This window comes from Aythya fuligula, chromosome 16 (assembly GCF_009819795.1).
Source record: "Aythya fuligula isolate bAytFul2 chromosome 16, bAytFul2.pri, whole genome shotgun sequence".
NCBI lineage: Eukaryota > Metazoa > Chordata > Aves > Anseriformes > Anatidae > Aythya > Aythya fuligula.
The window spans coordinates 11,985,511-12,011,667 of record NC_045574.1 but is presented as its reverse complement, the minus strand read 5'-3'; the positions used below and the strand labels follow the sequence as shown (position 1 = coordinate 12,011,667).

The 26,157-nt window shown below is 37.9% G+C and overlaps 1 protein-coding gene across 1 annotated transcript in view; it reads right to left on the bottom strand.

Moving 5' to 3' along the window:
* Window positions 1–26,157, bottom strand: part of CDH4 (cadherin 4) — a 453,267-nt gene that overhangs the window by 424,228 nt on the left and 2,882 nt on the right. The window lies entirely within an intron of this gene.

Below are 26,157 nucleotides of genomic sequence, written 5' to 3'. Positions count from 1 at the left end.
TTCTCACCCCCCGCCTCCTCTGAAGCCTGGTGCTGCAAAGGACACACACGGGTTCTTCCTGCAGCACCCAGACCATCAATGCTGGAGCCTCTCAGGACTTGTTCATGCACTTTAATAGCTCTTAATAGAGCTACAGGTGCAGCTATTACTTGCAGAGTAAAAGCAGTTATATTTATACATCACAGTTAAGGCTGCACTTTTCTGATTCACAGTATTGTAAGTTAAACCAGAGTTCCTGTCCTTCTAAGAAACAGGTGGGGGGAGAGAGGAAAAAAGATACAATCATCCAAAAAGAAAGAACAACTTAACTCAATTTTTCTCCATTATATATATTAAAAATCTAGTTATTTTCCTAGCTAAATTGTATTCATCTTTCAAGTTTGTTGGTAAATGACCAATTAATGCAGTTACATGTACACTGAAGAAGAAAAGTATTAAGGGCTAATACAGCCAACTGGCACTCCAGTTTTAGAGCAGAATGGAATCCTAACAGTTCCACTAGGGTATTTTAATATCAAGAACCTTGTCTGCCTCATTTTTTTCCTAATAAAGGACAAGTTTGGCAGAATAACAAATGCTAGTATCAGAAGAGAAGAAGTATTTTCACTTTTAGCCTTTTTCTTTCCTTTAAATTAAGCTTTGTGATGTACAGACATAACTGATGTCATTTCAGTGCATTCTGCTGTTCTAGCCTCTTCTCAGCTGCATTTTTGCTCTTTACCTTCTGTACTGAACTTCGAGGTAGCATTGATGGCTGCTGCCAAATAGTCAGTATGCTCCAGTACAGACGGCTGCATTTCAATGATGAGTAAAGTGATCATTAGTCTATACCTCTCTTCAAAGAATTATGTTTGGTTCAGCAAGCTTTGAGATCTTTGAATGAAAGATGCTATAAGTAGTGCTAAGCAATTTTCTCTCCCCTCAAAGTAAAATGAAGCTGCTAGCTTTTCATGTCTCTTTAGGCCCCTTATTACTTGCCATTTCCCCTTAGCAATCTTCTCATTCCAAATACTGACATTCTGGCAGCCCAGCTATTTTCAGAAACTATTATCTAAGTCTGAGGTAGTGAATTTTTTGCTAGGTATTTTTTCAAGCAACCATTTTGCTACCTAAACTTCAGCAAACTTACAACTAGATTCAGAGAAACAACTCTACTTACCTTTTTTGGCCACAAAACAAAGAGTTAATTTCATAATGCTGACTTCTCACTTAAGCCATTTTCTGAAGTACAGCTCCAGTTCTAGCAGTGACTTTGGTGGTTTAGCTTCAATTTTCTGATCTTTTTAGAAAAACTTGACAATTTTTTCCTAAGATTAAATGACCCATTCTCTGGGTGTTCAAGTTCATGCAGGTTTATAGATGCTTGCTGCTGATTTCAAGAGGCCCTAACTTGAGTATTCATAGAAAAGCCTGTTAAGAATTTTGTCCTTCATGTTACTCCCATGAGAGTTGTGGAACTTGTCTCCCAAATTGCTTTCAAGGCTGGAACTGGCTGGAAGGTTTATTCTTGCTTCAAGACAACCAATAACTAAGAGCATGAAGGAACTTCCATCCATTTTTTTAATGCAAAATGCATTATACAAAAGTAGTTGGCAGGAAAAGGAATTTTGTTATGAACTTTACTAGGAACACATTCAGTTACAGTTCTGAGAGTCAATCATCCCTCCTGTGGCCTTATCCTCAAGTTTCTTCAATTTACTAACATGCTGTCAGAACACTAGCAACAAAATTGGAAATATTTTTCTTAGTACAAAACTGAAACATTGAATTTTCATAAACACACAAAAAGGCATGCAGAAGATCAATCATTCAGCAAAATATTTGTCTTAGTGCATGAAAATACATAGGGTGGGAGCTGCAAACAAATTATAATTATTTGGACTCCTGTTAAACAGACTAGTGAGCCTTATAATTAGCAACATAATCACTTTAAGACAAATATACTCCATAAAATAAAGGATCTTCAGCAATGCACAGCATATTAAAGCTAACAATACTGTTTATGCTTTATTAATTAGCTTACTGCTTTATCAAAGTTTGTATTTCTGAACCTCAGTAATTTGCAGTCTCCGTTGACTGGAGTATTTCACTCTCGATTCAAGAGACACGCAAGAGCAGAAAAGAACTTCCATCTAGTTCTCACATAGCTTTAAGACCTGCTTGTAGCGATGTTGATTGTACAGGACAATTGATCAATAAAATTCATGTTTTTCAATCCTTTCCTTCTAACATACCCCCAGTAGCCCTAATTGATCTCTCTGCTGGCTAATAACCAACCCAGATGCTCACTGACTTGAAAATGACTGACCAGCACTGAAAGATGTTGTGGCCATGTCCGCTGGGGAAAAATGATTCAAAACAGCTAGGTAAGTTATTTTTTATGATATAGAGCCACAAATATTAACCCATACTACTTTTATTACTCAAACCGTTAGGCAAAGACTGTTTCACTGACTATCAAAGTTGCTGGAATTACCCACTCAAATGCCACTTGCAAGTGTTAAAAATTCTTCACAAAATTTCATGTTTAGGTGTGTTATGTGCTGTCTCACCCAGAAAAAAAAAAAAAAAAAAAAAAAGTAAAAAAAAAAAGTAAAAGAAGCAAAGACCAGACAGTAAGAGGTAGCCAAGGAATGCTCGCCTCATCTATGAAGGGAAGGCAGAAGTGGGGCAGATCCACACCAACCCAGGCTGTTCACTGAGGAGCTCCAGAAGCCCAGAAGCCAAAACAGGCTGAAGCAGAGAAGCTGCCATGCTAACCACCAACACACAAAGCAGTAAAAGCAGTAATGATGCCTCAGGATCAAAATTCTCCATGTACTAGGGTCACTTCAGAGAACAGAAAAATGGCCCAGTGACTGTCTCACAGTAAAGGTCCGTCCACGTTCCATCAGAGGAATTTACTAATGGAAGTGATTTTTTTTCAAAGAGCTCTCATAAGCATAAGTAGAAATCACAGGTTTCAGTGAACCTCCACAGAGGCTCAATTTACATTTTAAAATGCTGCATAAATTTAAAGGATTTATAAGCAATACTAGACCCCCTAATGTGGGGTCTCATATGCATGGAAGCCATAGGACATGGCAGTGGGGACTTGCAGAACTGTACTCTGGAAGAGAACCTCTCAATAAAGAGGGGATTGTTATAGCCATTGATTCAAATTACAGTTCTTAAAAGTGTATACACCTTTTTACTGACTGGTCACTAAATTCATCTGTGACTTCAACACAGTTAAAAATACAAGCTCTGACTCAAAGTTACAGTTTTTGCTACTAGAATGATTTCAAGAATAAACATAATTTATTTTCTTAGAGACTAATTGTTTGTTGACTATTAGGATGACTATTATTAAAGTAACTTCCTTCAAAAGATATTCAGAAAAGGCTCATCACCAGCAGACATTATTGTCCAATATATCCAACTGGAGACAAATTCTTTATCCACCAACCTGTCTACAAAATCCAGGTGCTCACTGTAGGCACCCAAAGGCTTGCATATTTTAAACCTTAAACAAAAAAAACAAAAAACAAAAAACAAAAAACAAAAAACAACACATATGTTTTTTACTTCTGTTTTGCTCTCATTTCTAATATATGAAAACAATTTATCTGCTTTCAGACTCTGGCTGTGATGACTTTGTTTTCACTTCATCTAAATGCAGTGAATAATCTTGGTCACGGCTCCTGAGATAAACGCTAAGAGAATTCATTTGTTGTTCCACGCAGCTGTAAGATGTTGGTGACACCTGTAATGCTAGGAACGCAACTGCATGCTGAAAATACAATCTGCTTCATTTGTGGACCCTAACAACAGCCTCGCAAATCCTCTTTATTCATTTTTCTAATAATCAGAACAGTTTTCTGGACAAATATATAATGTCGCAAGAACAGATCTATACTGACAAGCAAGGCCAACTGCATAATGCTTGTCTAAGTGGCAATAAGATTCATTAATTAGGTTGCTGCTTCAGAGTGTTGTTCCCCTGCAGCTATATTCTGCTCAAGGGTATTTTCAATAGTATTGAATAGATGAAGCAATTACTAAGCAAAATCCACTAACTGATGGCCAGTGTCAGATTCCTCAGGCCATTCTTTCAAAGGGTATATATATTTACTTGAATGAGTGATTGAATTTAGAGGAAAAAAAGCAAAGCAAACAAAAATCCCCAGTGAGACAGCTTATGTGTTCTTCACTTTTAGGGGTGTGATCTTTAAAAGAAAGCTTCCAACTCTGCAGACACAATACTGCAGATACAATTAAGATGTAGAACGGCTAGCTACAGGATACCTAGCTGCCTGATTGCACATGCAAATCAGGCTGTTTGTGATCTAAAGGCACATACTTACTCTCACAATTAATGGCACACAAAGAGCTTTATCTACAGTTATTTGCCCTCTTTATTGACAGCAGTATATGCAACTTGTAAAAATAATAAAATCTTGAGTCAGGCTAAGTATTTCCTGTTCTGGCATTTGACTTACACGCTACTTGTTGGTTTAGCCCAGTAATGTCATTTTTATAAGATGACATATCCCTGAGCATTTAAGTTAAATAAACACAGCCCAATTATTTTGGTTTTACTGTAAACATGTGGATCTTGTGGATTGTTGGGTTGGCTTTTTTTCCTTTTCACTGCTTCAGTTAGTATGATGTTTATACCGTGCCTCATTAAAGCCGCGAATACAAGTAAAAGAGTTTTCAGGCAGGAACATTGTTTTGAAAGTTGGGGATATCTGTAATTCTATCTGATCTTACACCTGGCTTTAAAACCTGAAAGAATGTCAAGAAATATCTTAAAAACTGGAGATACTTGACTATACAGATGAGGAACAGATGTACCTCTGTCATTTACCCATAAACAAGGAAAAACAAACCTATCAGCTATTCGGAGACACTTCTATGCCTTTTTTATTATTATTATAATTAAAAAAAAATCTTCTGAACCGGACAAAGTGCTGTTAAAAAGCTTTAAACACATTTTTTATTAGGATTATTTTTATTTTTAGAAACTCACCATGAGGAAGTGCCATCCCACAACTCTCATCCTTAAACTAAACCTTTAGCCACTGCCCCTAGCGTCCAAATTCAGTGGGAACCATATATGGTAGAAAAGCATGCATGCACAAAATACACAATTTCTTCTCCCAGAAATAGAGAAAGCTCAGTCTGCAAGAGTTTCCTTTAAGGTCGCAGCAACTGAACTGCTGAAAAGAACTTAACATCATAATGTAAACTATCACTGAAACCCAGTGGACACTTAACTGAATTCTCCTAGATTATTTTTCTTTCTTTTGGTCTCTTGTTTTAGGCATGCCTTTCAGCAGAAATGCACACACTTCCCTACTAAGTATTCATCTAACTGAGCAAAAAAAGGGAAGAAGGAAAAAAAAAAAACAAACAAAAAAATCAACAACTAAATTTGAAAGATATTTAACTAAATCCTTTAATGAAGACAATGATTTCAAATGTCAGTTCTACAAATCATGTTTTGGGAAGTCCAATACCAAAAAAAAGTTGGAAGGCCAACTTTTAGATGTTCTCTTTATTCTTCACAGATTAATAAATATATATAATATATTTAAGGATAGTAGACCCACTTCCTCCTCTTCTACCTTCATCTACTTACCTAAAAACTAAAAGTGACTACGGACACAGCAGTAGAGCGGTATAAGTGGACTCAAGGACATAAATTAAAAGCTACTTCAAAGTAATTCTCATAGAAACAGCACACCCAACTTGGGAACTGTAATTCAGAACAAATCGGCTACAGACAAACACACCTGAGGAATTCACATAGTAGCGAATCCTCCAGGCTAATGGGGTTTCTGAGTTTGCTAAGAGTATGGCTAGGTAGGTGACCAGACGGGGTATCATTCTGATGCTTTGCTTTTTTAAGGAGGCTGTGCTGCTTTCTGTAATGAGCCAGAACATCGACATTTGAATTACGTCTCTATGAAGTAATCCTTTCATTCCCTTATCTAGAAGGAGCAGAATGAAAAGAAACAAAGAAATCAGCTGGTTTCTGACTAAAGATTTTCACTGCAAATTATGAAGCTGCGAATGGAGTAAGATGTACATCAGTGGCTGACAGCACATGAGCTCTTGCACTGTACTCTATTATTTCCCAGTTATCTTGTGTCATGATTATGGCAGGCTTCTTTCTGTTTCCTTGGCATTTTCTATCCTCCTTCAAGACAGCAAAACGAGACCACTGGAAACTTTCGCTGCTATGGCACCAGCCAGGCTGGCTTCCCACAGCATCACACAGTCAGCTCCGGCTGTCCCTCCGAGCCTGGCAGCCGCGGGCACCACCACCACCTCCCACCTGCCTCCAAATGCACACACTGCCATAGCTCTTTTATTATTTTCTCCCATTTACATCCATTCATCCTTGAAGAACCCTCATAATTAGTCAAAGCTAGCAGCTGTCTTCCTTCTCCTGCCTCACAGTCCTTTCAAAACAAACAAACACCAGACCTATAAAAGTAAATAAATAAATACTGGACAGATTTTCTTATCAACCTGCTCTGACACAATATCTGAGCAGGAAATTGAACAGTTACCCAAATACATCTCCAATTTGTTTTTCTTAATCATTCATTTCAAGAAATAAACTGGGAGACTCCACACATGGCCAGGATCCCACTATGCTGATGCTTTATAAACACAGGTCAGGAAAACTAGAATCTACACTTCAAAGATTATTTGCAGTTTAATTAAAGATAAAGAGCTAGATACAGAGGAAGACAAGGACACAGTGAGACTATTAGTCAATATGTGTAGGCACATAAACATTAACAATAGGTTTTAATCGCTTGTTTGAAGACATTTCTTTCTGTATGACCTCAATGTCATCACAATGTACATCTGAAAGTGATCAGGATGACTAATGTCTGAACAACATTCATCAACACTTCACCATCAACTAGATTTTACAAAAAAGTCCTCATGCTACAATAGAAAACATATCTCAAATCTGCATTTGAGGAAGTAGTTATGAGCAGTATTCATAACTATTCTTCCTCCTTCTGTAAACTTTGATCATGGAGACTTAAGAAATACATTCTACCATTCAGGTTTTTTTTTTGTTGCTTAAATTAGTGAATAAAGATGACAGGCAACTAGTCTAATTAACACAAGCATTTGTTTTTTGAAACTTCTAACAAATTTTAGAAGTATTTTGCTCAGTATTATGATGATGCTCTCTGTTACCAGCCCCAAATATGCACCTTTCTTCTGCCACAGTGACAGTTTTCTCTCCCATTTGTAAAAGGAAGCGAGCTTTCAGCCTCCACAACATCCTTGGCCTCCCATGTGGAAGGCACAGGGCGCTCATGAAGTCAAAGGGCAGCAGCACCCCTTCATCCTCTCACTGGCCTCTCAGGTCCCACAGGGTCAGTAGTTTATATTTGGATAACGCACATCTGCTGGCAGTCACTCAAACCAGATTTGCAAAGCTCAAGGGTCAAAGTGTATTTGATTTCACTTGGTAGCTTCCTCCCATGGTAAGTCCTCCACCTGTCCAAAAACAACATCAGGGCTCTTACTTAAATAAATTTGAGGATTTTGGTTTTCTGTCAAACTCCTGTTACTTCCTTCTCCAGTAAGGACTGAAGGGACAATAATTACCAAGATGGACTGCAAAGAAACCCAGTGGATCATGGGACTTTATGACAAAAAGTTTCATATGTGTGGCTAAGCACGTCAAAATGAATCATGACAAACTTTATTAGTGTGCAAAAGACGTGAGCACCGGCATGCCATCAGCCTGAAGCATAAGGCGACAGAGCCCTCACAGCATTGAGCACTTGTGGTAACTGAAGTCTGAAAACATTTCACAGACAGCTGAAATACCAATTTGTATTTAAGCAATATTGAATTACCACAGATCACACAAAACGGGTGATTAGAGCAACACTTCTGTGTTTTGTTGTTGGACTTTTAGTTTCTGCTTTTGATTAAAGGCCATATAATTTTAGTTTTGTATTTGATTAAAAGCCATACAATTTTAACCTACAGAAGCTAGGGAGATTATTCATCTAATGTCATCTTTGGAAGACTGTTTCCCAGTGCTAATAAGGCAATTTAATTAGATGGACAAGCCTTGACAGCAATCCTTTTCCAATACATTTAGTATTGAAATAGGTCTGCATCTTCCAAGATTTACAGAAGAAATCCACTATTCAAGTTAATGGGGAAAAACATCTGAAAGCATTGACTATCCAAGATGTAAGTTCTCGCTTTTCCGATATCGTTTGTGCCACACATCACAGCTACAGACAATTACACCAACTGCTGTAGTGAACCCCCCATCACACGTGCGTATGCAGAAAACCTTCGCAGAACTGATTTCACCCTCGGTGTCAGGAAGTCTTGCAGGTCATCCCAGGAGGACTGGGCACCAGGAGAGCCTCCTGGCAGCACCCTGCAGCAGCACCCAAAACCCCAGGATGGGGCAGAGCTGCTGTGCACGAGGGTGCAGCACAAATTCGGAGCAGCTCAGCCTCTTTCAGAGCATGCACAGTGGAAAAGGACATGCACACGCAGGAAATATGCAGTAAAGAAATGCACAAAGGTTTGTACTTTCTAAAATTGTGTGGGGAACAAGCCTGCCAGCAGGCTGATGAAACACTTGAGATAAAGTGTAATCAATAGTAGTGCTGTACCTTTAAAAAACAGCAAGTATAATGCGATCAATTCATATCACACTGAACTACCCTAACAGAAATCTGCAACTACAATACGCTAATTTAATGATAATTTATCAAGCGCTCACATTTTCAACTACTGTTGTTCACGGCAGAATGAAGCCTGTGTAAAAATATGTCATGAGTCAATATGGCATTCGACTGAAGAGAAAAGACCCACATCATTAAAATTTTAAGTAAGCCTTCATTAAATAAAATACATGAAATTAGCTCTTTCAAAAGAATTTAATTAGTTAACATATGCAGGTTAAATTTACAATCTGCCATTGTGGTTTCTTAAGCCATTCATTTTCTTAAAGCTTTGTCATAAGAAGGATTTTTTTTTTTTTGTTATTATTATTTTTATAATACTGCTGGAAACCATGGTTCCTTTGTGAAGATGACAAAGTATCCCTTGCAAACAGCAAGAAACATTTTCATTGCTACTGTATATGAAGTGCTGCCTTATTAAGGCAATTTCAATCATTTACGCATCTTCATTAAGTCCAAGCTACGGTTCAGCTTTCCACAGGGAGAAGCCTCAATAGCTGCAGAGAAAAGGCAGGACAGCAGATCCTTAAACAGAAGAGAGGAATTGCCAGCTATCTAGCTGGAAATGAAACCTCTGGAAGACCCATCTGCAGTCTCAGTCATTACATATCTCAATATTTATGAGAGCTCTCAGTCCATATATGAAATTTCAATACCTATGAAGAGCTGCAATATTGCAATGTCCACGAAACAAAAACATCGCCAGGTCATTTTGCAAAGCTTCAGGCTATATGTAACACCGAGAGAAGATGAATCAATAAAATGCTATCAGTAAAACAGTTTGATTCCTGCACAGTTAAGCGTATGGCTACTTCTGTATTTCAATCCCCTCAGGTCAATATAATTTTACACAGTTACCCAATTCTCAGCAGTGAAATGATACTGGTGGATGTTTCAGATATTCTGGAGCACTTATTTCTACATGGGGATTAAAAAAAAAAAGTAAAATAAAAATCACTGTTTTCTATCTGGTTCAAAAACTTGTATCTTTAGCACAGTTTTAAACGTGAGAGATTTTTTACCCTAGCTCCAGTAAATTCATTTACTCTTAACAGTTGACCAGGCCAAATCCTCTCTGTCCAATTCACCCAGCACTACAATAGGAGTTTGAAAAGAAAAGTAAGTCTAACCTGGCTTTGGGCTTTCATCTAAAGTAAATCTGAAGCGTAAAATAAAATGTAATATTTACCTACTTAAGAAAATTAGCCCATTTAAGCAAATTGAACTATTCAGGAATAAATTTTGCTGTGTTACTCACCATGAGGGCTGAAGAAACTGTAAATGCTACCAACAAAAACCAACTGTATCATGAATACAACATTAACACATACCAAGTAGTTCTTCAATCACACTCTTAACATCTAGCTTCCCATCTGGGTATGCCACAAGACAGCAGCTCAGGTTAATCGGACACCTCCAAAGAGCTCAATTTTTTGCATAAAGAGCAGCAGACAAGTACACTTTCAAAGCTGAAGAAGTAATAATTGTCATTTCTAACAAACTCCTGTACTCCAGAGCAGGGAACGTTTCCAAAGAAGCTCTTTCAGACACAAGTCCCCTTTCCTTGATTTAATTTGACAACATCCCAATGAAACAGGATAATCCTATTATGAGACCAGACAACCAACTTCAGCAAGACAGGACTGTATCCCCAAAACACAAAAATGCCTAATTTTGCTACCAATTACATCTCATCCATTTCTTTTACACCATCTACTCTCCTGTTATTGCTCCTGTAAAACATTTGGTTTCCTTAAGTACTTAAGGAATGTCAGATGTAATATATACTCTGTATATACAGTGCCATTTCCTTACCACAACTCTCTTATTAGGAAATTACATTAAGGCATTTCTAGCATGAATTTTAATTGTTTAAAAGTTAGCAGAAAAGGTCTAATTATTAAGAAACAAGGCACAAATTTATGAAAAGCTGCACTTTTTTTTTTTTATTTTAATAATTTGTTACATCACCAAAGATTGAAACTTTCCTCCAAAAATGTTTCATAATTGGAAATTCTCATACAGTAAAACTTCAGTGATCTCTGTACTATGCTTTGCTCCTAAATAATAAACTAAACTGTCAAGGATACGTGCAGGAGGCAGGAGCCTTTATATTTTACTAGATGACTAAGCTCATGAAAATCCAACTGCATCAATCCTTCTTTTATTATTATTCTTTCAAACTTCCAAAATCAAATAACTTTCTTGAACTTGGCTAGAGTCTTCTGAATAGAAATTCCACTGGGGAAAGAAGTTTTAGATTAACAGCACAATACACTCAGAAATCAATAGATAAACCCTTTGCTCAGCTACACTACCTGATATTGTGAGACTGGAACTAGGTCTCAGAAAATAGAAATAACTGAAACAACTTTTCTGATCTGTCCATTTTTGTTTTGGAATTGAAACCGGCAACATGAACCTTATTTCTGTACCATACTTAGGGAATTATTGTAATGAAAAATATTCTGACTGTATAATATTTTTTAATCGCAAAAAGACATCCATCTTTGTGTTCAAACCAGGAGAATTGTGTGTGTTTAAGCAACATAGATAACACTGAAAAGCAGTAAGGCAAGTCAAAGATAACCACATGTATGGTGTCCCTGTCTTTTGGATATACTGCAAGTTCGTGAAGACAGCCAACAATGTGATTAGATACTCAGGCTTGGGAGAAGAGATGGAGTGAAATTTCTAAACCTATTGTGAAAATTCTTTAAGCCTGGTCTCAGCTTCATTTGAACATCTGGATTAGACAGCATCGACTTAAACTGTTCTTTACATTGGAAGCAGGCTGGCTTTTACTTTTTGATCTGTTTGACCTTTTATCCCCTCATTAACAGTGTTGCTTTCTCCATTCACCAGAACAGAATCCTTTTTGGATTGATCGTGAACATTGGAGGAGCAAGGGTAAATCAAAGCAACATCCATGCTCCACTAAAGAAAGCCTTTTTGCTATGAGCTGCAATCAGGAAGCTCAACTGGAGAGCACAGCAGAATATGCACACTTTTTGAATACACGAAGCCAGCACTCATCACTGAGCAGAAAACACTCTTTATTTCTCTATCCATGTGCTGCAGTCACAGACGTACCACATCTCGGCCCTCAAGGATGTGAAAAAGATGCATCCCACAAAGTGCATCCCACTGCCTCACCCCCTTGGTTCAATTCCAACCCCATTCAGAATAGACAAGAAATGTCCCTATACAGAGACACACACACACACACAAAAAGGATTTCCAGGTCCCAAAATTTTGGTGAACCACTCAAACAGCTCTCATGGCACAATCCCCCAAACTCAGGATAACTCAGACAGGATAACTCACTGTGTTACATTCATTAAAAAACTACAGTCTTTATTTATTTTCCTGTAGTTCTCTAAGGCAAATCTAAAGAAACGTTGCCATGACAAACAAATACAGTGGAGTTTTTATACTAACCTGATCCTCATGATATCCCTTCATTCAATTAATGGAACCTTATTTTATTTTGCATCAACCAGAAAATCAAAATATTTTCAACACTGCTGGCATTAGCCTTGTAAAGACACAGATGAATCGAAAAATGCTTTGCAGTGAAGCAGAAGAGCTTTGCACACAGCCAGACCACTCAGATGCCATGGGCTGGGATACCATGTTATAAGACTGTAAAACCATGGCCTGTGGCTCCAGTCCAGCCTGCAGAGTAATTTAATCTAGCTCACAAAGAAATGAGGAAAATGGCCTCTGCTGTGCTGAATCAGCAGTGCTGGAAGCCATGCCACCCTCTATCACTTAGTAAGAGAAAGCTTTGTTTGTAGTGCCAACTCGGTGTAGAGCAACTATTGGGTAAAAGAAAAGACCAGCAGGAATATTATGTGCCAGATTTTCAGTAGATGTAAGTCAGAAGAGTTCCAATGACTTCAGGAGTTGCACTGATTTACATCATTTCAGGATTATAAGGATTTACATCCACTGGAAGTTTCACTTTTTTTTTTTTTTTTTTTTGTCTTTTAATTAAAAGAACAATGTAGACTTGGCAGTATTATGAGTCTTCAACGGACCGAGATTCAGGAAGGAAAAAGTTTTGTAAAGCTCAGGGAGAGACAATAAGCCTTTTTTTTTTTTTTTTTTTTTTTTTTTTTTTTTTTCTAGTGTAAAAAGAACTGTGGCTAAATTAAAATTCACAAGACATACTGATGTATAGATCTGAATTTATGTAATATACATGAACACATTCTTCCTCTTTGGACCTACATAAATATAACAATGGCAAAACAAACAAACAAACAAACAAAAAAGCAGAAGAATGAAAACTTTGTTCATTTGATCTGATTATATGCCATGAAAAGTACCAGTACAGATATTGTCCCTATTTATGAGTCACAACTAAGGCCAAAATAAATGCCATGTATTACCTCATTTTATTTTTTTTTCTCCCTACTTTAAGTGCCAAAGAAGTGATTGCCATTGGGATTAGGAAAAAACACATGACTGGAAAAACGAGGGGGTATTGCTTGTCAGGAAACAAGCCAACTGGGTCAAAGTTTGGTTTGCTCCGATTTCTAAATAAACTCATAACTACTACATAATGTCTCAGTGAACTCAGAGCAGTTTCTGTTGCTTATCTACTCAGCTATCAAGGAGAGCTCCATAATAAAACCAAAAAAGCTCTTTATCCAAGACTGAGAGAGCCTCAGAAATGCACACATATCAAATTTATTTCCTCAGCAGAATCACAGGTGACCATGATGAGAAAAGAACAGCAGGCAAGCGAGAATCGTTCTGGTACATGAGATCCTTCGATGGGTAACAGATGTACGTTTTAAGACTGAAAATGAACAGATCCTTCAGGCACGGCCATGTTAAAAATGACATGCAGTTGCTCTTCACACTATTTCTGTAGCACAATGACCCACTCCAAAGCCAGCTGAGATTTAGAAACACTTCAGATTAGGCTTGTAAAAAAACAACAACAACAACAAAAAACAAACACAGAAGACTGCTTACTAGTGCAGCTTGGCTGATGTGTTACCCAAGAACTTAAAAAAAAATGTTTCAAGAGCTAATTGTTTAAACTCAGGAGCTTAAACTAAAATGTGTCTATATTCAAGAAATGTAGCTTCAATCTGTCATATGTTTTTCAGTACTATCTCCGAACAGGTGAGTATTAACTCTCCTCCTTCCAATGTCCTAAGTAAAAGTATTCTTCAAAGGTTTAGAATACTATCAGAATATTAGAATTATTCTATTTTATACTTCCTAAGCTATTTACTAGCTAGGGATATATTTAAGTGACATTGATCACATACTAATGGTTTTTGAGCGTGAATTACTGATTTGGGTATATAACCTTTAGTTTTATTTAATGCATTTATTTTTTAGGACAGCTTGTCCTACAACAAACAGTAGGTTCTTGGTGTGTGGATTCCCTGCACATTTTGAGGTGTAGATACATATTGCCATCAGAAACTGGTCACAAGAGACACTTGTGCAGCTGAAAAGTTGAAAAATCAACTTGGTGATAGTTAATAAACTGTGGCAGCAATCTTGTCTTCTCTTTACATCTTTGTAACACCCTCTCTTTCTTGAGTTGTCCAGGCACAACAGGAACCATGGCCCAGCAGGTTTGTGGAGCACCCAGGACTCCTGGCACTCTGCATTGCACACCTCTTCTCTCCATGTCATACCCCACCACCTTCTTTATTTATTTTTTAATATATATATTTTTAATTAAGATCCTACCCCACTCCACAGATGTTTAATTCCCCTCTTACAATTGCTTCGCCAAAAAGATGCTGCTGCTGAATTAACAGAACTTTGCTTTGTCATCATGTCTCCCAAGGCAATGAAACTTGATATGTTCTTATAAAGGTAAAACCAGCTGTGCCACTACTGCTCAATTCTGCTGCTTTTTAACAGGATACAACCAACATTATGTCTCATTACACAGTAGAAAGGGAAAATAAAACTTTGTTTTATTGAAAATGCAAAGAAAAAATATTCTAGTAAAATGCATTGCCTGCATCAAGCTTTAATAAAACACTGCAGTTAATTCCCCACTCACAGAAACTCCTGCACAGACTCAGGCAATGGGTATTCAGTGATCTGTTCAGGATTAAACCCCTCTTTTATGTCTGCAACAAAACCCAACATGTCTAACTGCCCCATACAATCCTTCTTCATGGTTTCTAATCAGCATGGTAAAAACCACACTGTATGACTGGAACAGCTTGCTTATTATCAGGTACAGCAACCAGTCCTTTAATTTTCAATTTCTGTTATGTTTCAGACTCCAAGCAAACAACAAAAATCTCTCTCAGTAAACTTTACACAGAGATAATCAATCTACTATCAAGTTATTTGAACAAGTGTGTAGAGTTTTCGTGATCTGGAGATCACTAAACTTCTCCTCATGATGGTTTCATGTTGTAGTTTGAACACAGTAACAGGAAATCCTTGGGCGCAATCCAAATATTTTCAGCAGTTGTCATCCTTGAAGAAGATTGCATCACATGAAGTCTTACCATGACCTATAGTTCTTCCTTTTTCCAAAGAACTGTACACATAGCTTTCTTCATCCCCAACCTGTTCTTCTCTCCACAGAAAAGAAAAATAAATCCAACATCAAAAAGACATTTTTTAATGTCACTTACCCACATTTTTTTATCTTCTACAGAAAATCGAAAAGGAAAAAAAAAAAAAAAAAAAGCATAGAATCAAGTGAAAAAGTCTTCATAAAAAGAAAAAGAAATGAAAGAATAATGCACTTCAATAATTCAGGCGCACACACACACAAAAAAAAGCTGCTGGAGCTGAGCAAAACAGTTGCCTTTCATGTGTAATTTTGTAAACCTTCTGTTTTCAAGTAAGCTATGCAACCAGCCACTGATAATTAGCCTCCTGAAAGACAAGTAGCAAGGCATGCAGGACCTGAAATGATGACTTTTTCTGATTCCCCAAGGAAGCACTTTCACTGGGGCGAAATACTAGATAAATAATTTTCCATCTTGAAATTCACTAGCCCTATTCTGTTTCCTTCCCCCTGAAGTGAGATGCTTCAGACACAGATCTTATCAGCAGAGGGAGTTTGTGCAGATCTGCATGCATCCAGCTCTTTCCAGTTAATAAAAAAAAAAAAAAGAAAAAAAAAAAAAAGCACCACACAAAAGCAGAAGTATGAGCAAAAAAACAGGCAAAATTGAAGACACTAAACTGTATAATATTTAAGTGTGGGCTGGGCCTTCTAACAAGCTTAATGAATAATGCAGTTACGATAGAAACAGTGCTGTATCTAACTAGTTCTGCGTAGAGCAAACGCCTTGCCCTCATCTCATCACAAGATCAGACATAAATCACAGGAGTGGAAATGGGACACTGCAAATCCCCAACCCTTGGTACAGTAAGAACACAGATGATACCCTAAAAATCCACACTCTTTGTATAGGAATAATACTTCCACTTACTCCTCTGGCCTTAATTTAATCCTGTTCTTTCAACTCACATTGGGATTAGTAACATATCCTTCAACCAAAATGCCCTTTTCTGAGCAGACCTCACAGGAGCCCGGGGGAAGGCCTGCCTGGGGGACATGTCCTGTAGCCACAGCCAGACCTCTGGTGCTGTCCATCAGCTCCATCAGCTGGGTTGGGGCATTTAAGCAAACAAACTGTAAATGGAGTGTGCCCAATACTGGAATGAGAACTGAAGCACTCCTTCCCCTCCCACAGCAACAGCATGGTATTTAACTTGCATGAATCTATCCCAGGCTTTTAATCTGGGATGTTTTAGATGTAGGAAATTTGAAGATCCCAGTTTTTGTAACTCATGTTACAAACACTAGGAGAATTACTTACAAACTGAGTCGTTTAGATTTAGCTGTGTTCCTACAGATTGCAAACAAATGATTTAAAGACATAAAAGGCTCAGATTACAAATCACTATTGTAATTTTAGTTAGTTCAATAACTATACCCAGAACATAAGTTTCAATGGTTCATGGCCGAAGCAGAAGGCTATATCACATGGGCTCAGCAATAGTCTGTTTGGAACTGGTTTTGCTCACTGCTTTTATTAACAGAACAGATAAAGGAATGCAGCATATGTTTGTTGCATCCATGAGTGATATGAAAACAGGGTGTAACTGCAGCTCTGTTGGAGGTCAAGAATAGAATTGAAAACAATCCTAAAGACAGAGATCAGACTGATTAAAAAAAATAAAATAAAATGATGCAATTCAATGGAAGAGCAGCAAGGTAACCCAATTCAGGAGGATTAATCAACTGTGCACATAGAAAATAACTGGGTAGGCAGCAGTTCTTCAAAAATGATGTGGGAGGTTATACTGGATCACAAGCTGAACATGAGTCAACAGTGCCATACTGTTAAAAAAAATCCTCATATAAGATAAATCAACTGGAATATTGCCTGCAAAACAGGTGAAGTAATCATCCTTGTCTGGTCAGCACTGCAAGGCTTGGCTGGCACAGTCAGATCAACTCGGGTCATCGTGCTAGCAGCAAAGATGAGGGCTCAGAGGAGGGAGCCCAGGCACAACACATGAAATGGAACAAGTAAATGGGCCAGCCTACAGAAGCTGAGAAGAAAACATTTTTAAGTGTGTTGAAAAAAGAAACGAACAAAAAAACAACAAAAACCAACAACTGTTCTACATGTATGATGAATATGACAAATCACTATGGGTTTAAATCGTATTAAGAGACTTTCAGTCTAAATGTGAAGGAAAGAGAAGGAAGCAATACAGTGTAATGGCTGGGGTCACCTTTGAGGCCATGCTGAGGACCACCTGATTACAAAGCAGCGTGCTTAACAAGACTTCCTCATGAACTCTTCTGAGCCCATGAAACACCCCAGAACAGACAGCAACTAGCACGAGCAGGCTCAGGTAGCATCACAGACAGTTCTCAGTGAAATCAGTGAGACTTTGTGAGGATGCTCTGTGGTCACACAAAACTGCATGGCAGCTAGTTCTCAACCACTCAGGGCTAATTTATACAGGGTCATCTATTAACAATTGCTTTGATCATACTGGGAACAAAGAGGTTATTAAATTTTATGCTTTAAATTAGTCCTAATTTGCACTTATTGAAGTGCATTCATTTCTTTATTTTCTAAGAACCTCACAAGCTCATTTGTTGATGTTTTAACTTCATATACCAAGAATCCCAACATATTTTTCCTGCTAAATGGTGAGTAAAAAAATGTTTATTTCACTGACCTGCCTTTTATGATTCTCTAGACATGAACTGACAGAAGGAGCTGATACACAGCTTTCTCTAGAACAATTTTTGTAATCTCGACAATTTATCTTCGGATAATTGCTATATTCATTATTATTTTAAAGACAATTTTGTTTAATAAGGATTGAAATTGCTACTAGAAAAACTCAGTATAACAAAATATTAGACTAAAAGTAATTTTTATGACTAATCTATGAACTGCTACGAAATTGTGATTTATAATAGGCATAGTAATAGCCTTAATGATTGCAGTGCTTCCGGGTATCAATGAAACGCACAGATTGGCTCATTTCAAAGCAGAAAGGGCATTTTTTTTCTGCTTCATGGGTGGCCCATACATATCTTCAGGGTCCTTGGAGGAGCTTCCAACATTCCCACTGTGCGTTCCACATACTGGCTGCTATTACTATGCTAATGTTAATAGGCTGTAGTATACATGACCCTCTGAGCAGCAGCGTAACTAGCAGAGTGCTGAATTACTGCCACTGGCTCTCTATTACAAAATGCTGGCAACTGGTGAGGAACAGTGGCAGGAAAGTAGTGAGGGCAAAGCAAAAATAATTAAATTTTTGTATTGGAAGGGAGCAGAAAGCAGGAATCTAAACAGGCAGGCAAAAAGAGAATCTGGAGCCTGGGGTCATAAGGCACAGGGCAGCAAGAGCGGCTGAAAGTCTCCATTTCCAATGACAGTGCAGCCCATATGCCAGAACATTTGCTCCTTCTCTCTCCCTCTGTGCAATTACAATTCAAAATTAATAAATAAATTAGGGACAATGAATATAAGCAAGATAAATCACAAAGCCTGTGGCAAAAAAGAAATCTTGTTCAACCCAACTATTTTTTATGTTGCAGGAAAACTCACTTGGGAAAGATTCTGCTGAAAGAAGAGAAGCAGCCAGTACTAATGACAAATATTTTGGGAAAACAGAAACTCCATATGTTCTCCTTTTATTCTACTAAAAATAAAGAGGAAATCAAGAGCTTTTTGAATTTAAGTGTAACATTTCCTTATGCCGGGAGACAAACTATGCCTGAGTTAAGTCTGGACATTAATGGAAGCAAATCGCAGAATAGTGGTCCCTGGTGTTTCAATTATTCTCTCTTTAGAAGTTAGGCTTCCAAGAAGCTACAGAAACACCATTTCCCTGTAAGAATCATTTTTTTGCAGACTGTTGCAATGTTTTTCTTTAAAGCTATTTGATCTATATTTGTGGAAAAGCTCAGTTTACCACTCTAACTTTTCATATACTCACCTGTGAAGTGTTTCATGGAACCAAGGCATGTTGAGGCTGGAAGCACCTCTGGAGAGCACCTGGTCCCACATCCTGCTCAGCAGAGGGTCAGCTAGAGCAGGTTGCAGGACTCTATCCAGCTGGATTCTGCACATCTCCAAGCATGGAGATTCCACAACCTCTCCAATTAACCTGTTCCAGTTTTTAATGACCCTTGAACCAAAAGTTTTTTCTTCTGTTTAAATGGAAATTCCTGATTTTCAGTTTGCCCCTTTTTTCTTCTGCCCTTTCTCTGTGTATCACTGAGAAGAACCCAGCTCTGTCGACCTTACACTGTGCCAGGAGGTATTCATATGAAATTATATGAAATATGAGATTATATGAAATCTTCTAAAGACTTATCTTCTCAACACTAAACAATCCCAGCTTACTCAGCCTCTCCTTGCAGAAATACTAATAAATAAATAGTAAACAAAATATCAAAACCAAATCTCACTGTAATCTCAGCCATAAGAGAAACATCTGTTGGCACAGCTGGCCCATGACACTTCTGATCTTTACCTGAAAAAACAAAGTGTGGAGGGTCACTTAATCACAAAAAGGAAAATTGAATGTGAAGCAGAATGGTCTTCATCTAGTGCATACAAGTCTTACATACACTAAATCCAGGTACAGTTTGAGTCCATCCAGCCAGCATAAATTCCTATTTCAGGCCCGCGGGGACAGTCTCTGATCCCTGGTAAAGGCTCTTAGTTTCCTTGTCAAACCATTCCAAACTACAGTTCCAAAACGCAAATACTAGTCTTTTTCAATTATTGCTTTCTGGCCTTTGCTCTTACTCTTACCATTTATGTAAAAAAATATTAAAAAAAAAAGAAAAAAGAAGTTGCACTATTCTGCATATACCTGTAGCCTCAAATTGAAGAGAAATATCTCTCTTTCCCTTTATTATTCAAATTCATTTTATGAGATGAAAAAATATTAAAGAGTAAATTTCTAATGAAATCCTATCCTCTGTACTTTAAATCTATTCCTACTCGTTAAATGAGACACTTTAGTACTATCTAAATTACTACAATATTCTGTGGGCTATGCACATGGCCCAGGCTACTGTAGAACTAAGTAGTTCACAATCTTTAGTTTGCAATGAAATAAGCTACCTCTAGAAAAATATTATGTTCATTTTCAGAGAGAAAATTAAGGCAGAAAGAGGCTTGCATGTAAATATCAATGAAATTAGGCTATGAGAACTGGCATTAGGTCAACGAAAATTAAGAAAGAAAATATTTCATTGCTAGAATAAATAATCTGCATTTACCAGATGCAGAAACAGAGTTTCCAGAATGCTTTCAGCATCTGCCCAGTAAGATCAGAGCTCGCAAGCTCTGTCAGCAGCAGTCAGCTTCTGAACACAGAAGTGACTTTGAAATTAACATTTTCTAACCTTAAGAGACCTCATCTTATTGGTCTGGACTTCAAAACAATAGGTATTTCACAATAAACAACAAATTTATACCATTCCAGGCATGGCTTATTTCCTAACAGCCTAAGCATAAAAAAATAAATTATTCATTAGAAATTGTTGTTTCATTTTCTTCCTTAAAATCTGTTTGTTCAGAGTGCCTAATTTGAAGCAGCTCAATCCTTCAGACAAACTTCCCCCCACCCACCAAAAAAAAAAAAAAGGAAAAAAAGAAAGGAAAGAAAGAAAAAAGAAGCTCTGAGTCTGTTTTTGGAGAAGCAGATTTATTCAGATAAAAATCAGTTGCCTTTCCAGAATGCAGAAAAAAGTAATTTTACTTGGGTTTGAGGAATTTGGTTCAAAGCTCTGAACTAGAAAGCAATATATACAGTTATTAAACAGCGTAAGGGGATTAACTCTACAGAGTGTTATTGACTACTCTGGTCTCATTAACTGGCATTTTATTTAGATAAAAATGTCAAGTTAAACATCATATTTTTGCGTCAGAAGTTAGATCTGAAGAATAACGTTACAAATGAATATGCATCAGCAGCTCCCCAGTCTACAGCAGCTCTTTCTGGGGTCTCCCCTGAAATTCATGATTGAAGTTGTGATTTTCATTTGCTACACGCCCATCAAGAGAAACTGCTTTAAAAAGAAGTTGTCCTGTGAAATGGGAGAAGGGTTTCTGAGAAGCAGCTTCACTCAAGCATGTACGAGCTTAGCGCGGAAAGCTGGTGTCTCTCTGCCTTTTTCCTCCAAGAAGGGAATGAAGAAAGGTTAGGGAAAGAGGCCCAGGTTCCCGGTGGACTTACGCCTGCTTACAGATTTTATTATGAAACTGTGAAGCTAATTATGTGTATGATAACTTCAGTAACTACTTTTCATGCAGAATCACAGACCAGAAAATAAAGAAAACATGAATGGAAAAGCCTCCCTTTTAAACTTGGAGCAGCTCACAGAAGGCACTGGATACGGCAGCAGGCTGAAGCCAAACCTCCTAGCATGGACCAAGTGACCCCTCAGGGTGTTCCAAGCCCTCCTGAACACTGACACAAGCCCTAGCAGTCCTCACAGCCCGTGCTCCCTAAAAATGTCCACACAACACCAAAAGGCACTCTGAAAACGGAGGCATAACGGAGCACCTGCTTACCAGCGGGGCACCGTGGCCACCAGCATGGGGCATCCTCCCAGCCATGCTCCAAAGGCCTTTAGGAGCCAAGCTCCCACCACAGTTAACCAGTCAGGTACCTCTCTATTTTTTGGATTCTACATCCAAGAAGTGGGAAACCATGCATATAAAAATGGGCAAACATCCTCATTAGCCAATTCATGTGTCAGAGCCATGCAGTACTGCAGCTGCACGCTCCCAGTTGATACCCCCAGTGAATCTTTGGCACTTGCTAGGTTTGCATTTGTTACGACAAGGGCATGCTCCTTCCTTCAGGGCATTTTGCTGACGTATCAGCATTCCTCCTAAGATACCTACCTACCCATAACACTCTTTCTCAGGGCCCAGACTTCACGTATGCAGTAGTATTTTGTGGCTGTGTGATTATCTTCAAGTAGATCTGTTGGTCTGTTTCACTCGTACTCCACAGGACACACTGTTTCCAGTATCATCTTTGCCACAACAATGCAGCACATTTACCTCCAGAAGGAGGTACAGCACATATTCCTGCAGCTACTGCTAAATGAATCACTAGCAACCAGCCTCAAACACAGCTTGCAAAGGTTTGTTCAGGTTCCACCACTATTCCCATACACCCCTTCTTTTAATTGAAGGTTTGCTTTTAGACCATCAAATGAAGACTGGGGTGTTGGGTCTAGCTGCTCTATACTTCCTAAACAGCATTCACAGCCTTCTTAAGTTTTACGGCTGGAGGTGATAAGGGTTGAACAAAGTGGAGGTTTTGAAGCCTCTGTGGGGAAAATAAAAGGCTTCCATGCTGAATTCATATGAAAAAACACACGTATTTCAGTAAAATGTATATATTTATTTGTTTTTAACCAAGTGGTATGTCACTGAAAACCCTTGTGTCGAAACAATTATGTTTTTATACATTTGCCTGAAGTTTGGCTACCTTTGGTTTCACACACTCGCTTAAAGCAGCACATGCTGGCACAGTTTATTCATCTTCCTGTATGAAAATAAACTGTGCTTCCACACGCTTTTACCCAAACGTAGCTGCCTACACAAGCAAAGTTGTTCTGTATAGGCACTATTTCAGATGGGCAACAGAAACATGAATCACTGCAGATGAAGAGATGCAAAGAAAAACAAAAAAGGGGCCGTATGTCTCAACTGCTTACGTTGTCTTTTTGGCTGTAGGGAAAGCTATGACACGCATGTTAGTAATGTTGTTTAGCTGTATTTCTGGAAGGTGATCGGGGATAACTGTGATGGTACTAGGCTATAAAAATAATGCAGTTAACTGTGTGATGTCATTGCACCTACTGTTAGTAGTACTGTTAGTGACCAATGTCAAGAAATTTTGAAATTCTAGTTTTGAAAATGTTATTTTTTGAATTATAATATTTAAAAATCTTCGAAAATGGCATTAATCCTGTACCAACAGTATAATTCCCCTTAGATCATGCTGCATACCAGTTCCAGAATCCTACTTCTTATTTTTCTTTCCCTATGAGACCACCTGGTCACCGTTCCCACTCACCTGAGCATCAGCTCAGGGACCAGATCCCCTGAGTCAGTCTTGAACTGTCTTCAGTGCAGTACTGCATGTCTTTGCTCCTCCCCTTCCCCCCGGGACCAATGTTCTCACCACTTTAAGTTAACATTAATAATTAACAAAGAGAAAAAGATACCCACACTGTAATTGTCCTCTGTCATACAGCAGCTTTGAGATTTTTCCTAAGGCTAAGGAAGAAAATAATCAACCAACCTTTTAAACATTATCATGCATCAGTGATTACTCCAAGTTTATTATTCTTCAAACAAAAACAGTAACAAAAATCAACTGATTATATTTCACTAACTTTTATTAGGAGATGGCATTTCAGAGGAAGGTACAGACTTCACAAATTGTCTTAGCTAATATCCCATCATCAGGCTACAATGTTTGGCAGTGATGTGTAGTATGTGGCATTTGTGGCCCTATTGGGGAAAACTATTTTAAGTCTAATTAACATGAAATTTTTAGAATGCAAATGCTTTTCATTTATACATAAAACAAAATGCCATGACATTTCTTCCATCCATTTATCATAAACAAGTTAATTACTGTGTAACAAATAGCTCCTGCTAGAATCTGTATGTTTTGAGGATGTTAGAGAGCTGACTCAGGCAAATAAGATGAACCACAAAGTAGTAGTTAATAGCTTATGGCATACTTATAATAAAACAATGACTCTGTAAAAGCTCTTGTTGTCAAATTAAGGCTAAGCTATTTCCATTGGAATAAGTCAATTATAAGCAGCCATTATCTGTTTAAACTTGATTCAAACCTAGAATACTTTACACACTTTTATTTTGATACATTCATAACACTGCATACATTTAAGAGCTGGATATTATAAAGCTTAAAAGGGAAATGCTTGCTTTATTGCCACACAGTTTATCCCCGAGCAATGTAGCATCTAAACTTCTTGACACTGGCTGAGGTTGATCGCTGTGCTGAGGGCTACATCCTACATAATTTCTGATGAACAAATCCTTGGGCAGTATAAACTGTCCCAGGACTCCTCATACCTCCTTCTGAAGGACAAAGTGAGGCTTACACAGAATACAGATTTTGTGTTTGCTGGAATCCCCTGAAAACAATTTGAACTATGCACACACTTTTTCCCCAAACCCATAAAATCATTGACAGGTGAATCCCTACCTACTTTTTTTTCCTCCAGGCAAACAGTCCCATTTGGCCTGAAGATGAATTACTGAATGCTGATGAATAAGATGGTGGTAGCTGGCAGCAGAGCTTTGCGTGGTAAGATGGTGTGAAACAGTACATATGTCAATCTATCAAACATGTTAATGTAAGCAATCTGAACCCATTTTTGGTCTGATCTATTGTACAATACTTCACCCAGATGGAAGAAAGAGATAAACATTTTATGCTTCAGACATATCAAGTGTTAGGAAGTAAAATTAAACCTAAACTGGAAAACTACCAATTTTACATGCTAGAGTATATATAAAGAACAACACAAGCACGAAGAATTTTTATGCAGCAGATTTTCTCCCCCATTATTGTACAAGTTAATTAGATATATTTGTTTCCTATGATAAATAGCAGCATGTATTTGACTGCTGATTAGAAGGTGTAAAGATGATAGCTTACTTATTAGCAAACACAGCATTTGCACTTTTTTCTTTCTCCTTCAGTTGACAAAATTCTTATAAATCATGTAACTAGTGAGAATGTTATCAGGACATGAGTCCTCCAAGTGGCGCATGCATACATAATATTTGGAGGGCCAGTTCAGCCCTAAATGAATGGCAGTTTTGCCATGACTAATATAACACTACAACTGGACCCCAAGGATAAAATTAGCATTCATTAAATATATACTTTCATTCAAATCAACTTGACAGCCTATCTAAACATAATTTCATATTTAAAGATAATCAGTTGCAGCTAAAATGAAATGACAGCCACTATGCTGTCATTGCTAGCTAACTCCTCTAAACAGACCTTCTGCTCCATACCTATTGCCCAGCTACATAAACATGCAGCACAATATATTGAGCGCTAAACCGCAAAAAAACTACTTCTTCAGGCACATATTAATGACATGATTTCCTAGTCTTTGAAGTACTCTGTATATCAAATGATTTTCAAAGCTAAAATGTGTGAAATATACTCAGTTTACAAACTGACCTGGAAGGCCATACTATTTATAAGTTTGGGAAAAATTGCTACTAAACATGTAAACAATTGGTACTAGGTCTCTAATATTTTACTATTTTGTTATATTCTTAGGTTTGTCTATGTCCAGTCCACAGCTTCTCAACTAAAAATAAACTCACAAACATCTCCTAGCTTATGCCAGACCAGTCAAGAGAATTCCTAAACAGCAAAACAAAGACAATCAAGCTTAGAAACATAACTGATTGCCAACTCATGTAGAGAAAAAGCATCCAGTCCTGGATTCCGCTGAAGCCAGAAAGAATACAACTCCCCCTCTCCCTAGAAAATCAAAGTAACAGAGCAGGTGTTTGCTCTGGAGGAAGACAGAAATCCCAGCTTTCTGGCAGAGGAATATGCATGTGAGTAAATGTTCTCAGGAGAAAGTAGCAAAGGGTTTATAACCCCTTGTGTAGAGTACCAAAACCTGTTGTGCTCCTCAATTCCTGCAGTGTACTATGTTTTCAGAACTGCTGCAGCATCCACTAGTGGTTAGTGATTTAACTTAAAGGGGGTCAAGGAGGGAGGGTGGGGATTTTGCTCTTCAAAAATCCGCTTCAGAGTAAAACCATGATTTTCTGCATCATGCAAATACAAAGTTTAATTATTTTTAACTTGAAAG